At 37.1% G+C, this 16,206-nt stretch overlaps 1 long non-coding RNA gene across 1 annotated transcript; it reads left to right on the top strand.

The window, feature by feature from the left end:
• Window positions 1-4,596: 4,596 nt before the first annotated feature.
• On the top strand, window positions 4,597-6,297 carry LOC120532872. The gene is made up of 2 exons (XR_005634396.1): window positions 4,597-4,812; window positions 5,217-6,297. It is a non-coding gene; the product is annotated as an uncharacterized LOC120532872 (long non-coding RNA).
• The last annotated feature ends 9,909 nt before the right edge of the window (window positions 6,298-16,206 follow it).

Here is a 16,206-nt window from a genome sequence, read left to right as displayed (position 1 = left end):
AGTGTAAAATGTTTTAGAAGGCTATTGGCATTTCATTTTAATGAATCTATATAGTCTCCTTGTGTATCTCTTTGATAAACCATTCAAATATTGTGCATTTCGGAAACAAGTTGGAAAAAGTACTGTATACTGTAGTATAATTGAACTGTACCAAATGTCTTAAAAGATATAATAAATATCTCATTACAGTTCAGTGCTTGAACAGGATATCTAATATATATTTAGACAGCTTTTGCAATTATAAAAATTTTTAAAAACATAATAATCAATACCTGTGGTGGGCTGGCGCCCTGCCCGGGGTTTGTTCCTGCCTTGCACCCTGTATTGGCTGGGATTGGCTCCAGCAGACCCCCATGACCCTGTATTAGGATATAACGGATTGGATAATGGATGGATGGATAATCAATACTGAATTTGAAAAAGGTGTACTTATGAGGATAAAGATCAGTAACATTCATGTAATTTAATCCACCAAGTACTCTACAGTATTACTACTGCAATGGAAAGAAAGAAAGAAAGAAAGAAAGAAAGAAAGAAAGAAAGAAAGAAAGAAAGAAAGAAAGAAAACAGTGTTGACTACAGGTGCCAAAAACATCACTGAGAAGTGTTTGTGTTGCTATGGTGATTATTATCTCACTAATATTTTGAATGCTGCTTGTCACAGTTTTACATATCTTTGACAGCTCTTGTTAGAGTTTCAACTGTTGCAAGATAAGATTTGTGTTTGAAAACCATTACAAGAGGAGATAAAGTCACAACATCCATCCATCCATCCATTTTCTAACCCGCTGAATCCGAATACAGGGTCACGGGGGTCTGCTGGAGCCAATCCCAGCCAACACAGGGCACAAGGCAGGAACCAATCCTGGGCAGGGTGCCAACCCACCGCAGGACACACACAAACACACCCACACACCAAGCACACACTAGGGCCAATTTAGAATCACCAATCCACCTAACCTGCATGTCTCTGGATTGTGGGAGGAAACCGGAGCGCCCGGAGGAAACCCACGCAGACACGGGGAGAACATGCAAACTCCACGCAGGGAGGACCCGGGAAGCGAACCCGGGTCACCTAACTGCGAGGCAGCAGCGCTAAGTCCCAACATGATAGTGCTTAATTAATACTAAACTCCCTATTATAATATGAACTCTTATCTCAAAAACCTTTTCTTTATATTATTAAAAATTATCCCTTAATTTTGCACAATAGGGAAATAATATTACTTATATGGCATAATCAGTTTAGTATCATAGTTATTCAATTTAATTTTAATTAACATTTTTTACAATGTGGTGCAGTTTCTATTTCTATTATATATCGATATATTTCAATTAAAACCAAATGTGAAAATATATCTTCTTTGTTTTCATTATTGGTTGATGAAGAGCCTGGCTTATCCTGGCTGAAGTACAAGCCAAGAAAGTGTCTTTTTTGGATGGGACACCAACATTAATTCATGGTAAAACAATTCTGAGTTATTTTAATCTAATTAAACATTACCACTGTCAACAAACCTAAAAGCATTCTGTTAAAATGCAGAAGGAACTTGTGGAAGATAATCACATGAATATAACAAGAAAATACCTCGCAAGCTGGGTAATGAACTGAAGTGCAAACATCATATTTAATTTCTGTAGTTAAAAAAAAGCAAGATCTGTAACATTTTACATGACTTCTAGTCAGAGGAGATGTCAGAATTGGTGACTAAAAATCTCATTAGCGTGTGATGACAGATTATATAACCAGGTTAATCAGGGCGTGACAAATTATGTATCTGTGTGACAACATTCCATCACCACTTCACATTTCCAAAATACTGCAAGATTACCCCTTTATCCAAATGTCAGTAACAGCAATGACTGAACTAGTGCAGTATGAATGCTTTATAGATACAAGTTCAGCAACATTTTTGGCTCCCTTTTTTACCTTTCTATGGCAGTACATAAAACACGAGATATCAGAACGATAAGACTGCCTCATTGGTTCTCAAATCTAGCACACACATAGCCTGCCCATATGATTTAAGACAAAATCAAAAATTTGTTGGGGTGATTCGCAATCTGACTGGACTGAGTATCTGGGTATACTGTACACTGACTCCTACTCGTTACATTATTATATAAATTAAGACTGCAACTGAAAATCACTGAAAAGATCTTGTGACATAGACTGAACATAAAATTAAAAGGGTGATGTTATATATGTTGCCATAGGACCAAGGAGGTCCTGGATATATGAAATGGAGGAGATCAGTTGCAGCAGCAATTAATACTGATTTTGCATTGTTTAATGGTTCATTTTATACAGAATTGTGATGAACAAAAATAGATAGATAGATAGATAGATAGATAGATAGATAGATAGATAGATAGATAGATAGATAGATTTACAGTATTTGTCCCCAGGGGAAAGCATGGCTTTTTACAGAAGAAAAGAAAACTTCTGATCTGGCAGTTACATTCACATTGAGGCATTATACAGGCATGTTGTTGTAGGTATGTAGGTATCCTGCATCGTTCCTTTTTTAAAGAAGGCTGACGGCTCTTCACCTAATTACTACAGACGAGTGACACTTCTCACATCATGAAGAAATTTTCAAAATGTATTATGATTATTATATTTATTATTATTGTTAATATTATTAAGCTAGTAGTGGAGTATATGAGTCCTCTTGTGGTAGACAACCTGGACCCACGTTTTTTGTAGATCAGAACACATCGCTATTTCTCTGAAATTGACTCTTTATTTTCTGTTTTATTGAAACAAATATTGTATAATGGACACATTGGTAAAAATGGGATCAAGTTAGATAGTATGTTGGCTCCCTTTGCATATAATTGTTTTGGTACTATTTGAGGAAAAATAGATAAGGATATTTTTTACTGTATATCTTTAAAAGGAAGACAATTAAAATTAAACCAAAAAAAAACTATCTACCAGAAAGCAGGAGAGAGCTGGAGGTGGCAGAGTTAAAGATGCTAAGATTTGCATTGGGTGTGATGAGGATGGATAGGATTAGAAATACGTAAGTACATTAGTGGGTCAACTCAAGTTGGACGGTTGGGAGACAAAGTCAGAGAGGCAAGATTGCGTTGGTTTGGACATGTGCAGAGGAGAGATGATGAGTATATTGGGAGAAGGATACTAAGGATAGAGCTGCCAGGGAAGAGATAAAGAGGAAGGCCTAAGAGAAGGTTTATGGATGTGGTGAGAGAGGATATGCAGGTGATGAGTGTAACAGAGCAAGATGCAGAGGACAGAAAGATATGAAAGAAGAAGTGGCAGCTCCTAACGGGAGCAGCTGAAAGAAGAAGAAGATTAGCAGCAGTAATTGGATAGTTGCTACAGTAAAAACATTTGGCCAAATGGTCACTCCAAGATCTAAACTTCATCCCAATGGTCAATAGATTTCTTTGCCTGTTTTCCCTGACTGACTGCCACAAACTCCAAGGCAAATCAGTGTGTTATTGACTGGTTGTAAGTGCCATTCTTAAAGATGTAATCAATATTGTTTACACTCTTTAAAAAATTTGGGCGTGAGCATCAGTAGGCTTTGTGGCCTAGGAACCAAGTTACCTGAACTATTTTATAACATTTCTGTAATTATTTACTGCTCTGATGCTGACCTTAAACTCATAAAAAAGGTCATTACAATGGTAATTGATGAGGTTAACTCATAATTACTTGCAGAATTACGGTATTTGGGGGTTTCTCTGGAGTGCCTCTTTCTCTTGCATGGTTTGGGTCAAAAACTAATCAGCACATAAGTTTGGAGTTTGATATTTTTCCGTCCAGTCGTTTTAGCTCTGGACCATCCTCAAGAAACTGTGACACACAGACACATACACATACAGACAAGCACACGCCCATCATCGAGATATCAATATTTTCAGTAATCAGGGGACCCAAAAAGTCGAGATCCATTGAAAACTGGAATTTGAAATTTTTAACGAATTTAAAGCTTTCGCTCCTCCCCCATAGATGATAGGTTATCAAATCAATCAACAAATCAATAATAACAAAATGCAAAGATTTTGCCAGCACAGGTTTGTATCTTGACTTTTTTGGGGTTGAAGAATCATCACGCTTCCATTTTTTAATTGATAATAGAATTTTGGAACAAAGTGATTCTCCTTAAATTTCTCCTAGTCCAAATTCATTAGCTAGAGGTTCTCTTTGGAAAAATTAATTCCAAGAGTCAACAAAGAATCAAAGAGTAGTCAAAATGCACAGACCTTGCTCATGTTCAATATTTATAAAAAATGAATTCAACTGACCAATAAATAATCCCAATAGTCAGTTACCCCAACGTCACTCTTTGATTGTTTACTATAATTCTCACCATGGTAGAAGTTTTCTTCCGCTGTGGATGTTTAAGGCCAACCAGACCTTTGACCATCAATTCTGTAGACAATATTTTTACAGATCTTTTTTTGTCATGTGAATATCACTTTTAATTCTGGCGTTTCATCACTCCGAGTGTGTGTATATACTGTATATATCACATGGTTGAACTGAAATGTATTTATTGATGTATATCTTTATTGTTAGTTTCATGAACTGTTAACCAATATGTATCACTAGTCTGGAAACACAGTTAGTAAGAGCTAGTCCTTGCATTTATGCTCTGCTTTTATTTCCATATTCCCTAATTTAACCATTATATAGGAGACAAGTGTATTGTGCCCTTTTTGTCCAATTTGCATTTCTTTTTTTTCTCTTCACAATTTTCTACTTCCAGGTATTTGAAAAATGAGACCACTTTGTTACCATGGTGACTCACAGGTGAAGAGAAAAGTAAGCCGCAAGTAAGTTCCCATTTTGAAATCATGACAGATTCCATGCATACTTAAATTGTTTTTGTAATTAATTAGAATGGTTCCTTACAATTTTCAACTTACATAAAGTAAAAACATATGCTGTCTAACTTTATAAGGCTTAAAAGAGTAGTTACCTTATTAATCAAGACACAAATAGTATGTTTCATAGCAGCCATTTATGACCTTGCTATGAAACGTATCAAAGATATTGAAGGTTTTCATTAATCTTACAGATCTAGTTACTGAAATTAATTTCCTAAGTGTCTACTTTTTATTTGGGCATCAGAAATTCTTATGATGCACATTTACACCAGTATTGTTTAGACATTCCTGTTGTTGCCTGACACCTGCTCATCAAATTTATTTTGATATTATTTTATGTTTTGCAATAGGTTTGCTGTGTTCTGATGTACTGATGCTTCATCAAGAATTTGTTCCCATGCTGTTCTCAAAATGAATGGGGTCTCCGCCACTTCCCAACAAAGCCAACATCTGGTTTAAGCAAGTTCAGAGTTTTGGGCTGAGGAAAACAGGATGGTAATATACCCACCTCCAGACAGATGGTACACTCCTGGAATCAAACCCATGACCTTGTGCAAATCAGCGGCTAAGGCTGCAAACCACAAAGACAAGCATCCTAACCTGCAGAGCTCAAATAACATTTCTTCGGGTAGGGAGGCAGGTGCTTATCTTTACTGTTGGGTAACACTCATTGTAACAGTTTTAAAATCATCTGATACTCAGCTTCATAAAAACTGATCCCAGTTAACATTAAGTTGCACAACCTTCAATGAAAAATCTAATCTAATTGTCCTAACAAGTTATATAGTATTCCCTATTAAAAATTACTTTTGTTTCATGCAGTTTTAGAGCAAATTAATTCTTCTTTGATCAATATCACCAGAGTGAAAAAATGAAAATGTGGTGTCCGGCCCTTGGAATGGATGTAAAACTGGATGGAAGATTTATTCATGTTTTTGTCCTATTTATTTGGATCATCAGCATGAGAAGCTGGTTCCTCCTTTAGCACTATTATGTGCAGAGCAAGAATCACCCATGAATGGCTCATCAGTCCATTGCAGGGCATACTCACATATAAAGTGTAAATCTATTATGCAAGTCTTGGCAAGGGAGAAAGAAAACATAAGTACATGGAAGAACTCCACATAGTCAGATAGCACACAAGGCGTGAGATTCTAAACTAGATCTCTGAAGTTGTGCAATATCAATTCTAGTCAATGCACTAAGGGCAGATCAGTTCTCTTCAACTTAATATTTGTCAAATATTTTTTACTTTTTCTCGGGATTACGTATGCGTTGATACAGGGAATTCTGAACAATACATCCAATATGCAAACTCAACAATCATCAATGATTAGTAGAACATCAATTATCTGTACATCATTCATCAAAACCTTCGATTATCTGAACAACCGCCACCCCAACACATCCCACCCAAAAAAAAAAAAAAAATGACAGCATCTAATTTTAGTGTACTGGTTGTTACACTAAAATAATATTCCTACCATTTAATACATTCATTTTGATTATTTAACTGAAGGTATATGCATGGGTGTCTGCAGAACATTTTCCACGGTGGGCAAACATTTTTTGGTGAATCACAAAATTAAAGAATGCTCATAGAGACCAACAGAAATAAATAAGAAAGAGATCTAAATAATATATTAAGCAGCAATATTAGAGAATAACCCTAAATTTAATCTAATTTCTTGACTTTAAAGGGCATTTTTTATAATAAGCATTTTAGTTAGTGAAACTATGTTCCAGTAAACAGGTAAAGTCTAAGATTGTGAGGTTGAACCGAGAAGACTTTAATATGCATGGCTGGATCTACCATCAGGTGACTTGGGTCCACCGTATTTGGCTTTACTTACAAAGAAGTCTTAACATATGGCCCACAAAATAGAAAAAGTCCACATTTTTACAGACAGCACTAGCAACCACAAAAATCCACTATCCTGCTCCACTTTGATCCTTGCAATTATAAACTTATCCAGTCTCTAAATATATAAAATCCAACGTCTGTTTGTATGTCTGACCACTTTTCACGAGAGAACTACTTAACGGATTTAGATCTGTTTTTTTTTTTCTTTAATTTGCTTGATTGTTCCAGTTGATTTTCTCTCATTGCGCTATGTATCATAGTTTACTTGTGACACTGATTTATTTTCATGAATCCAAGAGAGACACAGCAGGCTGAGGGGTCCCTCCTCACTCAAGTGCCAGCCTCAGGGCATACCTTACCTCCACTTAGCAAGTGAACGAGAGAACTACTTAATGGATTGAGATCGGGTTTTTTTGTATAATTTGCTTGAACATTCCGGTTGGTTTTGCAAGTTCCGTCATTGCGCTAAGAATTATACTTCACTTACAGAAGCTATATATTCGCGCTAATCTGAGACAGACGCTGTGGGAAGAGGGGAGGGCGATGTGTGATGATAGGAGTGGGATGCCGGGCAGGGCCCTACTCACTGCCCTGTTTCATTACTACGTGGGTGGAGCTGCAGGGGATGGCTAGTTAGAAATGAAAGCTTTTAAAAGATTCCTGGTGCGTTGGCACAAGTGAAGCATCATCAGAGTAGCTGTCTAATAGATCACAAAACCATCAAATTATACCAAACCATCTGCAGGTTCATAAAGATACAAATTAAGGAACAGCCAGCTCATTTATGAAAAATCTTTTTATCAAACATTACTAGTTCAACCAACCTCCATATCACAAAGATGTTTCTATGACTTAAGTAAACAGCAACCCCATGCAGACACCCATGGATATATGCAATAAAGCACAAAATTTATTTTAATTTATCAATATAGGAGTTGAAAACCAAATGTTGGACATTAGCTATTGTGCATACCCAATGTGTCATTGTCTGTTGTGCCATTGTACATTGAGAAAGCAGGAGTGTGATGGTGAGTGGCAGTTAGATTTCATTCCGTCTGCTGAGAGCTACAGTGGTGTGAGGTTATCATAGGTATTTTGTTTTTATTCATTCTAATCATGTTAAAGTTTTTGTTTGTGATGGTTCTAAAGTGAAATAGTGCGTCATTTTGCTTTTTAATTTCAACTAGCCAACCTGCGGCGTAGCATACGCTGCATAAGTATTTAATGATGGGTGAACACTTCCTGAAAGAAACAGTTGTCCAAATGAGGTGGGTTTGAGGATACGACTGTGAGTGAATGAAAAGATGGAACTCTGGAGAGAGCAACATACATTTGTCCGTGACTGAAAACTGGTTTTGGCAGATACAGGCATATCTTTTTGAAAGTTTGGCCCTGTGCCTTATTAATTGTCATTGCAAAGGCCAATCTAACAGGAAATTGTCTGTGTGTAAAAGTAAAAGGCAAATTTGAATCTGATGGGGTCAGGGAAATCCAGGTAATAAGGACAGTTTGTGAGGTACACTCCAGTACATTGCGGTGAACGCTGGTAACAGTCAGGCGGGCAGGCAGGAGGGCAAGCCAACAAAAACACTATGCTTTTAGTATGGTATGAATCAGGTTTTTGTAGACAAAGGTATTCCCTGTTCCTGCAGGACCATCTAAGAAGAAGCATATTTGTTGCGGATTAGAATCGCTGTATGCAGCATGTAAAACAGTTTGCGAGGCTGGACGCGGGAGGAGGGCTAGACTTGGTGGGCGGGGCTCTGTCGTGCGTATCCCATGACGCGGGAGGAGGGTTAGAGTTGGCCAGTGGGGCTCTGTCATGTGTATCTCTCTCCCATGGTCTCTGTCTTGTGTGCCATGGTCGACTTAGTATATAGAAAAGCAGCCGGAACGGAAAAGAACAATGAAAAGTCAATGTGGCTCAGAGGTGCATATAGACTATAGCAGAGAAGAAAGCGACTGAGGCTGTGTTTGGTGAGGTGTTGCGTGCAGGCACATGAGCAGGCAGCGCACATGTCTCGAGAGCAGGGAGGAGAGTTAGAGTTGGCGGGTGGGGCTCTGTCATGCGCATTCCATGGTCTTAGAGTAGGTGGGCGGGGCTCTGTGAGTTGGCGGGCGTGGCTCTGTCATGTGTATCCCATGGTCGGGTGACTTAGTGAATTATATACATAGATACTGATGCACTATTGTGTTAACAGAGGAGTGTACAAGAAAATTAAACTGCAATGTGTTGTCAATCAAACACAAGGTGACAATTTAAATATTTACAAACAACTTCTTTAATCATTTTTTTTTTATAATACTTGACATTTCAAAATATTGTAGTAAGTGTGTGTGTTAATAATTTAATTTTTGTTCTAAGTGCACTTTGTTTTGTTTAAGCTGGGTATTCTTAAATATGATGGATTATCCAAACTATTTTGCTAACTAAACCATCCTTGTTCAAAATTAGATGGGATAATCAACATTATGTTGTATTTTGGGTAAAAAAATGGCATGCCACAAGGGTTTATTTAAGGGGTCTGGAGATAAGAGGAGTTGTAACTGTAGCAAAAATAGTAACTGATGATCATAATAGAATCTAGTGCCATAGCGAAAACAAAAATCATAACTTCTAGTTGAAGCAAGCTGAAACTGGTTGAAGACTTTTTATACCTTTGACCCTATATATAATGCTTAGCATAACCCCAGATATCACCCATAGCAACTGCCACATCAAAACCAAACAAAACTAAAGAAAACAAAGAGGTGTCACAAGAAGGCGCAAAATATTTTTAGAACCCTTAAAATGGCTGTATTTGAAAATAAAATTGATAACAGAAGAGGTCATTTGGAGAGGCATAAGAAGAGATTCTTATCAAATTTAGGGTTTCAGGAGTCAAGACTTATAGGTATAATATATTTAAAGAGTATTATGATACACTGATGCAGACTGATAAAATTCATTTACCACATTTTGAAAGAGAAAGATGTTTACTTCATGGTTTATGTGCTTATTGTGGATAAATTGACAAGTTTAAACATAATTGCTCTCAGAGAAAAGAAAAAAGCTGATAAGGTAATCTTGAAGTTCATTAAATGATTGCTTCCATTCTGCTACTACAATATTGGCTCTGTTTTTATTTTCTTTGGCTAATTTAAATGTTATTCACAAATAAGTCTTGTGATATACTGTAGACTTTATAGAAAATTAAATTCATACTAATTAAACTAATAAATTAATTTGAAAAAAATTAAAAATTAGTCTTTGAAAGATTTAAAAAGAATGATTTTGGAGCTCCTCTTATATTTTCAGCTGATATTTTGCATCAAGATAATATCACAATTTATCATTCACAGGTTTAAAATAATAGCCTGTTTTAGAATAACCTGATTGATAAAGAAAATTTCATAAATAAGAACAGCATGACATGTTGGTCAAAAAAATGTATAAAAGCTGTCAAGACTATACTTAATAAGACAAACAACTGTATTTATTTATTTCTTAGAAAAGCATAGCTGAAATTGCTTTACAAATAGTAAGTATTGATTCTCTTTCTTCAACAATCAGGACAACAACAGATACTTTTAGTACTTTCCTATTTCCTTCATTTTCCTTCGGGTCTTTAATTTATGCATTGTGCGATCAGGAAACTTTAGAATAATACAAAGAGTATAACTTAAAGATGTTTTTCAGTATAACTTCTGCTCCATCAGTTTATCTGTTTGTCTTGGCTTCTTTTTTGTTAAGAAGAACAAAAAAATACAGCACTTTTAACCAATTTAAAAAATTGGGCATCATATGGCAAGGTAACATTTAAAATTAATTATTCTCTTCACTTTATTATTTCTATTATTATAAGTTAATAGGTTATTTTACTTCGTCACCTATACTTAAGTAGATTCAAGAAGTACTAATAGATTATTTAGAATACTAGTTAAAGAGGAGTTCAAATTAAGCTTTTTTTGTTTTTAGCATTTTTCATGTAAACATGGACACTTCTGCTCCAGCAAATGTGATGCTTATGTAGGCATCAAATGGAAAAGTAGTTTTTGGAGCACCTACAAACTGACTCAAACACTAGATCACAGTCTACTGTATTTGCTTTGACAGTCACGATATTTGGATGCACCTTATTCATTTGCATGGTCAAGTGGATCTCAAGCCTATCATAGGAGCATCTAGTGTAAAGCAGGTACAAAGTCTGGTCAAGACATTAGTCAGTCATAAGGTACATTTTCTCACACACCCACCCTCACTTTCAGCACACTGCTATAGAGGTGCATCTGGAATGTGGAAGAAATGAAAACCTACAAAGCCTAGGTCGAACTAGTAAGTTCTGAAAGTGGAATAAATCCAGGTCAGCAACTGCTCTGAGGTAGTAGTACTAAACACAACACCAACTACAAACTGAATACTTTCTTCAGTTTTAACTTCCAAGGGATATTATATACTTATTTGCACAGAAAAAATAAAAATGTAAACATTGGTGTATCCACCAATCAATACATTGTTAATCCATTAAAGTTCATATTTATTGGTTTCTGGTGCCTGTTCCTTCAGCAATGGGCACAAAATGAGAACTAATCCAAGTTATGGAACACCAGTTCATTGCTGAGTATTACGGTTTTGCAAAAATGAATTAACTATTGCATGTATTTGAGTGGGTGGCACGGTGGCGTAGTGGTAGCGCTGCCACTTTGCAGTTAGGAGACCCGGGTTTGCTTCCCAGGTCCTCCCTGCATGGAGTTTGCATGTTTTCCCCGTGTCTGCGTGGGTTTCCTCCGGGTGCTCCGGTTTCCTCCCGCAGTCCAAAGACATGCAGGTTAGGTGGATTGGCGATTCTAAATTGTGCCTGGTGTGTGGATGTGTGTGTATGTGCCCTGCGGTGGGCTGGCACCCTGCCCAGGGTTTGTTTCCTGCCTTGCGCCCTTTGTTGGCTGGGATTGGCTCCAGCAGATCCCTGTGACCCTGTAGTTAGGATATAATGGATGGATGTGTTTGAGTATAATTGTATGTTGTTTCCATGTTACACAATGCACAGTAAAATGAAATATTGAACACGTATAGTTCTGTGTTAATCAAATATTAGTAGCTTTTAAAGAAGATGTAAGATATTTAGATTTTCACAATTCTTAATTATAATGGTAAAATAATCAGTATATTTATTGAGCATATTTACATTTGAAAATAACTTCATATCTGTGGTGGGCTGGCGCCGTGTTCAGGGTTTGTTTCCTGCCTTGCGCCCTGTGTTGGCTGGGATTGGCTCCAGCAGACCCCCGTGACCCTGTAGTTAGGACATAGTGGGTCGGATAAAGGATGGGTGAATAACTTCTATATTATGCACAAGTGTATGAAAATGCATTAATGCCAGTAAAAATAATTATATAGCAGATAAAATGCAATAAAATGGCACGTAATACAGTATCAAGAGATCTAGTATCCCAATAAATAAATGATCAAGACAGTAAAGGAGAAGACTAAAAGCATCCCTTTATGACTAGGGGTGAATCATGTGATGGGTGTGTGTGTCTCCGCAAAGTACTGTAAATATATTCATTGCTCCTTGTCTTCTAGCTTTACCTCATATCGTCCACCTAATAAAACAAGGATTTGCTCAAAAGACAGGATAGCTTTAAGAATGGACGTTCAGTGAAAACATATACACTGAAAGGCTGGTTTGCCAGCTATGATAAAAGTAAACCCATTACTGACATCACAATAATTTTATGAAAAAGAAAAAGAAAAACTTTTTCCAGAATTACATTGATTAACATCTCTACAAAGATCATGGGTTTCCTTGAGCATTTTAGTTGTTACAGAGGTTATTGATGTTTGGCAAAAGCAGGAAGGCAATGCTAATAACATACAACAGAGGAAGGGCCAACACAATTCATGCAAAGATAGAGGAACCTATCCTAAGGTTTTGAGACCCCCTCTATTTACTAGCCTCCTCAGGATTGTGAGTCCTGTTGTGATTCTCATTGTTTTTAGGCTCTGTATCAATTTTAATGTATCATTTTGAGTTTAGATTTAGGTTTTAATGTGTTTGCCTGTTTGTATTATGGTGGCAGAGATGTCATGTTCCTCCCATTTTGGTAAGGTCATTTTTCCTTTTGCCGATCATCTTTGCTATTGGTTGATTAAACATTTTTGGTCATGTGATCCCAACCTTGTGATATGTGATGTCATCACTACCAGTATATCCATCAATCCATTATCCAACAGGCTGTATCCTAACCACACAGTCAGAGGGGTCTGCTGGAGCCAATCCCAGCCAACACAGGGCGCAAGGCAGTAAACAAACTCCGGGCAGGGCACCAGCCCACTGCAGTGCCAATATATAGTAATCCTATTTTTGACGAATTTTGTCTGGGTCTGACTGAGTTTTCTTTGCTTAGAGATTTATTTTTGCTTAGTTTGATTGCTCAATTCTACTCAAATTTTTGATTTTTAATTTTTCTTTGCCCCTAAAAACTGTACTTATTGCTTATTTTGTTAGCTTTATTGGTTTGGACCTCTACCTGTCCCAAACTCAGAGCTTGCTTCTTCATACGTACAAAATGCTGGAACTTATTAAAAAAAAAACTTGATGGGAGAAAGGGCATATATTATTGCAACTCTGACACATCCGTACGCAATTTTTCAGAAAAAGTGGGAAACAACACCCTTGATCAAGTAGGGAAACACAGCCAGACCAGCTGAATGACAACTTAAGTGTATAATAATTCAAACCACTGAGCTGTTATTATAATGTACAGTATGTATAATAAGAAACATATTAAACATCAAAAGTGAATATGATGAAAAGACTCTATTTTAGATCCCATTTAAGAAGGCCAATTCTGTATGTTTGCACTTAAGCTTTTTTGTTTTTTTATCAGTTTATATATAGTTGTCTACCTGTTGTCATTTCTCAGGGAACTGGCTGACAGGTCAGGAGTATCTCAGCCAAGCTTCACTCCATCATGCTCAATGTGTCTGGAAACCATTAATTAACCAATGAGGTGCTACATTCATTTTGTGTATGGTGTGGATATATAAGCATAAAACATTGCAAAGTTTGTCAGCTTAAAAAGGCAATTTGCAGCAGTGTCCAGTTTTCCCAACATATTTACAACACTTTACTTCACTCATATTGCAATAAAGGCACCTAGTGAAAATAGTGCTGCTTTTGTTAACTGTAAGCATTGACATTCCATTAATGCACAAGTCATCTGTGATGCCAAGATGAGACTGACAAACGTTGTGGCTCCTTGGCCTGGCTCAACTCATGTATTTTGCGGAAAGTAGTTTTGGCAGACATGATGGTAATGTATGTAGTGGCTGGCTTGTTAGTATAACTGTCTGAACCTTCAGTTTTACATATGGCCTGTACTAGTCATTGTAACAGCAATCATGTCGTTACATGTATCAGTTGATAGTGGGTACCTGTTCAGATGCTAGCACCTTACACCTTTCCCCGGCAATCAAAGAAAAATAGGATTGGTGCTACAGTGACACGCATGCTCAAATGCGTAGAGCAGCATAGGACTTAATGTGTCAAGAGGGAGGCTGCTCTGTCAGTCATTAAACTTCTGCAGCATTGAGGTTGATAGGTATAGTCTACATATGGTTGTTTCAGGGTGGCAACCGGGCAGGGCTCAAGGCATGTTCACATACACACATTTACAAGATTATTGTGATTTATAAAGCTAAATTGCATAGAAATGTGCATATCCCAGGTTTTACAAATCAGATTTTTTTTCTTGGTGCATGAAGTTTGTAGTGATGGCAGAGAAAAACGTTTGATCGCATGTTTCCAGGATGGATAAAGGGAAAAGAAGTTTATGATAGAATGGAAGGCAATAGTGGTCAATGCTGTAAATGTGAATTTTGTGACACAAGAAATGTGAGATGTGCTTTTTTTTCCCCTGCATGGGCATTTTGTAACCTGCATCCAGCCCTGCATGCAGGGAAAACTTGGGGGTTGGTGGTAGGATTGGCACACTAGCCACTGTGAAAAACCCCACATTGTTCCAGTGTGGTGCCAAGGTGTCACCCACTGCACAACTGCACTCGGGTTCCAATCTGGGTGGTATATCATGTGGTGGGTGCAGCAACGTGCTGTAATCAGCGCATGCTCCCAAACCTCTCTCCTCTCTCTCTATATGCATTTTCTTGTTTTTGGCATACACATACTTTGTACTATCATATGTAAACAGAAGCAATGTTTTATACATGAGACCACTGGTCATATTATTCACTACAATTTTGGCACAGACTCTGCCTGTTCCTAACACCCTTTAAGGTTAAGTAGTACCCTGTAAATCTGATCATAGACATTGCTTCCCAAATGCATTACATGGAAGCCTAGAAGGCCAGGAATGGAGGCTACTTAATGATTACAAATGAAGACAGAAGACCTACAAACAACTATGGATGTTTGCATCATCCAATATATGCCTTATTTCCTTCATGCAATTATTTTTGGACTTTTCTAAAAGCACCTCCGTACTAATCCTTAACCACAAAGTATGAAATGCAATGAATGTTGGAGCATCAAGAGCTGGGAAAAACAAAGAAAAAACATCATTGTTGAAAAGTGAAACTGGAAACTAAAGAAAGTCAAAAGGAAATTGATGTACGCCTCAAGGAACCCCTGGAAATGGTACTAGCAGCTGGGCATTCACAGCTGTCACATTTAACCAGGCAGGAAGGATGATGTGTTTTCTCACTTTACCACTACAATGGTTGCTTGATTCCATACTATGTATTCATTCTGTATCAGTAAACTATACTATTGAATATGGAAAGTGGGCTAAGAAAGAACTCAGCAGTTCAAGAAACAACACACTATGCAAATATCTAGAATGCCCATATTAAACTATAGTTTGGAGATCAACACATAATGAATAAGACATTGTTTTATATAAACTAAGAAGAGACACAAAGTAATGGAATACTCAAAATAGTTTGATGTCCGAATCAATTCTTTACTGTCTTGTACCATGAAAATTGAATAAAGGAGGATATGAATGTGTCTTTTGGATGGAGCACACAGTATACAACTATGTTTGGCTTACTGTTGTGTACCATATGCAGTATATTGGTATTTGGAAACCAATCTTAAAAAATTATGCATTGTTACCTGAGGCTGGGAGTTGAGGGGTGGTTTTGGGGTGCTAAAAGACACTATGGATTGGCAGTGCTGAAGTATTGTAGGGTGTCTTCCACTCTTTGTCAGTGATTACTTAATTGTAGATTAGTGGAGTGAGTTTTAGAGAAAAGCTTGCTGGCAGGAATACAGAGAGGCCAAACATAGGGAGGTGAAAGTAAATATTTTTTGGTCTCATTTGTACTCAGTGTTTCCCCGCAGCATCTCCGCCTACCGTCATTGAAAAAAAAAACTCATTATGGAAAAGCCCAGTGAGGGTTTTGTTTTCTTTGTTTATTTTCTAATTTGTGTTCTCCTGTGGTTCAACCTTCCCAAGATAATTTTGATTAAATA

This window comes from Polypterus senegalus, chromosome 7 (genome assembly GCF_016835505.1).
Source record: "Polypterus senegalus isolate Bchr_013 chromosome 7, ASM1683550v1, whole genome shotgun sequence".
Classification (NCBI taxonomy): Eukaryota; Metazoa; Chordata; class Cladistia; order Polypteriformes; family Polypteridae; genus Polypterus; species Polypterus senegalus.
This window is presented reverse-complemented; position numbering and strand designations above follow the sequence as displayed.